Here is a 7,053-nt window from a genome sequence, read left to right on the forward strand (position 1 = left end):
AGCTCGTCCTACCCCAAAATCACATATGGCACATATGAAAACTCATTCCGGTTTGCGAGATACAACCATTTTAAGGCTATAACGGACTGGATCACTTCTGCCTCCTATTGGGCATTTTCTGATCCATCTTGACCATGAAACTGTTCGTGACCTGCTCTATATCAGTTACACCTCTTGGATAGATTGGATCTCATGCGTACACCATGTGACCCACAATACTGAACTAGACCACTTAGGAAAAAATTAAATAGATGAAGGCATTTTGGTCATTTCACTCCCGAGGATCATTTTTGGGTTAGTAAAAGAAGTCTGGTAACATCGAAATCTTGAGGAATTTTGTGGTAGAAGTAACTTACTTCATCCAGCTCCTATAATTTTGTAAAGGTGATGTGCCAGTTTGTGAAAGTGGTGTTCATGGTTGGGTGATCCAAACCATTGATTTGATAAGTGCCATCCTGGATGGCGGAACCATTAAAAAATAACCAAGTTAGAAGATTCAATGACTTCTTATCAGAGCCCTACCTATAGACGGGTCAGAAAATTCACAGTACAGTCTATTAGGAAGGCCAGATATTAGATCAATGTTTTCTAATGATCTGGAATGATTTTAGGGGTTCCGGTCTTCCATTGTACTGCCCGTCACGTTAATGCTACTGATAACCTAACCTCGGCATCATTGTACGAATTGGATTTATCAGCACAGTTTTCATGTTATGTTGCATCAGGACCTACAATTTCTCATATCTAGGTGAGTCATCATGTCGGCCATATACTGCATTGTGCCTTCACCAAAAGAGTTAGCCAGTCGGCTGAGCAGATGGGCCACAGGTGACCTACGGCTGACAGTAGGTTGGTTTTGCTGGATGACCCAACTAACAAAACGGGATCAGGTCTTGTCAGGTTCCGATGAGTACCATACATATACAGTGACATTGGATTTGCATTTGATCAGCTTTGAGTGCCTATCAGTAGGGGTGCAACTCAGGGTGCTGGGTCAACCCAAGCCAACCTAACATCAAGAAGAGCAGGCCCAAGGTCCAACTACACACAACCTAACGCAAGGTATTTATACTCAACGTAACCAAATTCAGGTCAGATCGGGTTAGATTGGGTTGGGCTCGGTTAGCTGCGGTGGCTCGTGGTCTTCTGGAATTGGGTGAGGCTGGTGTTCTAGATGTCCAGGATGGGGCTGTGAGATAGGCTTTCGGTCCCTGGTCATCAAGAAGAAGAATAAGAATAAGCTATGTGTGGTCTGGATGTCAATCTGTGTAGGAACAAGGTAGTTCAATCGATCGAACAGTCTGCTTGATCAATCGAGTGAATCTCAAATTAGATAGACTGGTTTCTGGACAATTTTGGACCGGTTCGATTAATCAATTTTAGAGGTTTGAGCGATCAACAAAATTTGAAAAATTTATGTTAAATCTCTGGATACTTTTAAGCATGTTTGTTTGATCAAACATTCAAGCTCGATCGATCAAGGGTTGCTCGATCAATGCTTAGATCAACGACTTGCACATTTTTCCATAACTGTGCGATTTGTTTCCTATTCTGGATGTAATACTATATATATATATATATATATATATATATATATATATATAACGTTGAAAACCAGTCACTACCTTCAATGATCGAACCCACCATGAGAACTTCCATGAAGCTTCGATCCGTTGATTTCCCAAGCTCCCTTATGCCTGTCTACATCGTCCTTAGGCATCATTTTGAAGGAAAAGGCGGACGTTCATGATCTACCATTAATGCCAGGTCGTCTTCCTTGTCAGAAGCTCAGCCGTTAGTTCCTGTTTCTCAGATTAGTTACTAGGTAAGACATCTCTACAGCAACCCATGCAGGTCGCGGAAGAAAAGGATGAAAAGGAGGAGGGGAATCGAGAAAGGAAGAGAGTCGAGTTGGTGGCTGTTGCACCAACCCGACTCGGTTGAGTCATGCGGAAGTCACCAGCTGGTTGAACGGGGTTGTTTTGGCTCCGGCGCAACCTCCTTACCGGCCCATCTGTGAAGAAAGAAAAAGAAGGGAGAAAGAAGAAGAAAAAGATGTGTAGTTATTGCATAGCACTACCACACTCGAACTGAGCCGACTTAGCTGACATTGTGGGTAGCCCAGGTAATGCCCCGCCCCCTTACCCTTCCATTTTCTTCCAGCCATAGCTACTGTGGTTGGGACCATTACCGTTCTCTAGGCCATGGTAGCAACTATAGCCCAGAGACGTGGCTCGGACCCCAACTCGTGCTGGCCCACCTCCCAGATTTATCTAATACAACCGAGTCAAGGTGTTGAACTGAGCTGAAACAGACCTTTAGCTGGGCCGCAACCTGGACTGAAAATGTTGCCTAGTCGGGCCTAAAATGGCTCCCAGTCCGGCAGTGTAAATGGACTGAAGAATGCCTCTGTTAGGTTGTGGAAAACTAGACTGAAACTAGTCTTTTAGTGGGCCAAGAAAGGGTTGAAAATGGGCCTCCATCAGGCCTTGTGAAGAGCCGAAAACGGGTCTTCAGATGGGCCATGCAATACACTGAAAACGCCCATCAGGTGGACCGTGGATGTGGGCTACACGCTGGGCTGAAATAGGCCCAAACCCAAGCCAACATCATAGTGGGCCTCGCCCTCCAAATCCAGTGGGCTGCACCCAGTTTGAATCCTAGTGGGCCGCAGGGACCATGGAATAGTCCGGTTGCTGGGTCTCCATTGGACAGTAAAGGGTGGGCCAAACCAGGCCTAGTTTAGGCCCAGTTTTGGGCCCACTACCATACAATAATGGCTGGGCTAATCTAGGCCCAGTTCGGGCCCTGTCTAGATGGCTTAGATATGCACAAATCCCCATCATTTGGTGCGGCCCGCTATTTTTTGTCGGGACCGCCCTGAATGGATGTACATTTTCCCCTTTGAATATATTTGGTGGCATCACTCCACCTTTTATTAAAAAAAAGAGGAAAAAAAAAAGGTAGATGGGCCTGGAGAAATTGCACGTTGGAGATTATACACTCAATCCAATCATTTTCATTAGGGAACCTTTCGAAACAGAATTCATAACCCATATAACCACACTACCAAGCTTTATGCATGTACTATAAACCAATGCATGTAATTACCTCGACCACAAGTGTGGGCCTGTTCACTCTAATGCAGGCCTAAATGCCCTTGTTCATGGGCCCTTACAAACCCCCCACACAACTTCGATAATTTAGATTGATAAAGGCCTTGGGAATTATTGAGATGGATTGGTTAGCCATTAATAGATTATTTGTACCCAATCTAGTTATTGCAAACAAAATTTTAATAGTAGTATTTCATTTAACCCTCTTAAATATTATCCTTAATGTTAAATCATAACTAGATTCATTAATGATAAATATTATTATTATCATTAGGAAATATCATCGTTAGTAAAGATTTTATTATTATTACTTATATTATTTAAGAGGTTATCAGTCATTATAAGAATATTGGATAATGTCGGTGTATTTAAATGTGAACTTATGAACCATCATTATTAACATTGATGGATTAATACTCCTATTATGAATATTATTTGACCCATTGTACAATAATAATAATAATAATAATAATAATAATAATAATAATAATACTAATAATTTAGTATTCAAATCCTAGAATCTAAGCATTTAACTAAACCTTAGGTTAAGACCCTAACCCTAAATAGTGTGTAAGCTTGGATCTAATTGTACAACTTTAGGATTGATGGTAGGAATTGATTCTAAGGGAACACGCATTTCTTAGCAATGGTACAGGCGGTTCAAACATAAGGTGATGACTTTTTCCTTGAGATTTTCATCTCTAAATTAAATCAAGGATAACTTTTAAATTGATTAAGAATGATGCCTTAGAGCCCGATTAATTATATGATTAATTTACTTGGATATATGTTTGAGAATTGATCATGAATATCAAACGCATATCTTAGGCCTTGATTCATTTAATAATTCTTGAATTGTATTTGTACACTTATGCTTAAGTTGTATTTTACTAGAATGGTATCCTAGTTCGATAATTGATCCCTATGCTATTTGGATATGCTATTGTACTGCTTGCAAGACACATGTGAATCGAAATTTCTCTAGTTTGTGAGGTGAACCTCTATTTAAGAAAGAGAGTCCGTACTCAGGGTGTAATAATACTGATTGTGCTAGAAATAGACCCTCAAAATGGAGGTTATGTTAGTGGCAATTTATTCATGGTACTTATCATCTATGGGGTGAATCCACTTATTTCATTTTGGGATGAACCATTTAACCTTTTTTTTTAAAAATTATCGCTGCTTATTCGTGTTTAAGACAGGCTTACCGACTATTTTAATCGTCGTATTTTAGTATCTTTGACTTTCATTTCCACTCAACATAGGATGGTAGTTTCCCATACATTGAGAATTAATTGACCATGTGTTGATGGGTTCTATCTACACTCTAAGGCGGTAGACTTATGGGCCGGGGATGGTGGTCATGGGACACTATGCCCGAGCCTTCGGCCTACGCTTGTGACGAGCCCTCATAGTGATCTTGACTTTTACTAAATCGGATAATTGTGATTGAACTAATAAAGGCCTGACTAATCATGCATATATGGCACAGACCATCGTCTATCGGTAACGTACGTGATGTACGATAGGAAATCGTTATGCGGGACGTGATATGCACACGTGATGTGCTTCGCTAATGGCCAGCCCTTGCATAGGTGATGAGCCCAACTTTCGCACGGATGCGTATCCCTGGGGCGTTGATGCATTCATGCATCCATGCGTATAATAAGACTGCATTTTGTTATGTTTTAATTGTCTGAGGCGGCGGTGTGTAATCTTAAGGGGAATTCATACCGAGTTGGCCACTCATCCATCAAATATATAACTATACAGGTAGCATAGGTATCTTAAGTAATTTTCAGGTTCAGACTGATGAGGAGTCGGGTACAAGTGTCAGGGATGCACGGCTGTATTGCTAAGAGGAACTGCACGGTCTTGCGGCTTATATTTATATACTTTCTCTTATTTTTCATGTATTAAATCATGTAAATCTTGTCCTTGTTAATTTAAAAAATATTGGTTTGTATAAGTCATTATGGGCAGCCCCTTGTATAATTTAAACGTAAATGTAAATTTCTCTCTATGCTGACTTGTCCATTCTACGCTTATATACTAACTCTGATAAAAGAAAAAAAATAAATACATGAAATTTGGCTCTTTATAGGTTAACACTTGGGTTTTTGGGAAACAGGCCGTATACTCGGGTCTTAAAAACACAGGGCATTACAGATCTTGAGCTGGAAAGAATGGATGTAGAGTCTGAACTTTTACACGAAAAATTGGAAGAACAGATCTGCATGAAGCAACTAGAAGGGTTCGAAGTTTAAAAGGGCTGAGAAAAGTTTGCAGGAGGTCATGGTACGACCTTTCGCTTAGGCAGTGGTATAAAGTTTGATTCCTTCATGGTGAGTCAGGAATGGTATGTTGATGACATGTGGATCGCCAATTATGACATGTCTGAAATCAATGTACTGAAGACTCTGTTAAGTGGGACATTCAGGATGAAGGATCGGGGGCTGCAAAGATGATTCTTGGCATTGAGATTGAAAGAGGAGTAGGCTTTGATTATCTTAGGCAGAATACCTTGAGTAGGTATTGATCAAGTATGTGATGGACTAGGCAAAGCTGGAGAGCGTTCCTTACGCATCTCTCTTCAAGTTTTCCTCAGGATATATCGCAAAACAGATGAGGAAAAGCAGAATATATCACATGAGCCTTATTCAAAAGCGGTTGACAGTGTATGCCATGGTCTGTATTAGATCGGTTATTTTACAGGTTATCAATGTTGTGAGCAAATACCCCAGCAAGCAATATTGGGTAGCGGTGAGATGGTGAGAAGACTACGTCTTTACTTTTGGGAAGACAAGAGCAAAGGTGGTTGGGCATGTGGATTTAGATCCGACAGACATGCTCACCAAGGTTGTTCCTGTAGAGAAGTTCAAGTTCTGTGTAACTTCTCTGGGCTTAGCGATGACGTAAAAGAAGGACGGAGTATGCACGAGAAGCTTTGATATGATGCAGAGATAAGAGAAGAGGACAAGAAGATATACGGTTGAAGATTGAAGACATGGTGAAGATTGTTGTAAACAAATGTCTTAAATTTACCTGTTGCACTGTTCGATGACATCGAAGCTGGACGATGTCCTCGAGTAGTTTATGGCGCCGAATCGTATTCCTAAGAAGTTGGAACGCGTAGTCGCAATAAATGTCGATCCTTCAAAAATAGCATGCACGTCTCCCCATTTTTATTTGCCCTGTCAGTTAGGAAGTTATGACTAGAAGAAAGAGGAAAATACTAAGTGTTGACGGTAGCCGAACTTGGAATTTAACACTACATTGGCTGATTTTATTAAGCGAAAAATCATCAACAACCCAATCAATGACCATCTCTATATGAAGTTAACCGATAATGTAAATTGTAGTAAAAGCAATGATCTTGTCCTCTTTCACATATGGTCGAAAGATTCATCAGTAGGTATCCTATATCAGAAGTGATTGATCACAACAACAATACTATTATTTAGTATTTTTGATATGAAATGTCAAATGACGATATCGCAATAGTAATAATATTGTCATATGTTGGGAATGATACGACCAAGTGAATAGTAATATAATGTGATACACAGGATATGAAAATAAAGCAATTTTATTTAATGAAAGGTGGGTCATCGGTTGAATTACAAAAAAAAAAAAAAAAAAAAAGAAGAAGAAGAAGAAGAAGAGAAAACAACCACTGGCCGAGAAAAGCTGATTAGGTATTGTTGCCTTGATTTCCTCAAACTCACTGATGGCGCACATCTTATTGTCCTCTAGAGAGTCCTTCTAGTTCTTCTAGTGAGACCCCTTAGCCATGAAGATGTTCAGGAAGTATAGGAGTTGATTGATACGACCACCGATTGATGAAACTTTGTCATCTGCTTCTCTCTTGCCAACAAGGCTCATGCACGACCGAGCTTGGTAGTCGGCAATCTGCAAGTTCAGGAAGGAAAGGAGA

Source organism: Magnolia sinica, chromosome 15 (assembly GCF_029962835.1).
Source record: "Magnolia sinica isolate HGM2019 chromosome 15, MsV1, whole genome shotgun sequence".
NCBI classification, from domain to species: domain Eukaryota; kingdom Viridiplantae; phylum Streptophyta; class Magnoliopsida; order Magnoliales; family Magnoliaceae; genus Magnolia; species Magnolia sinica.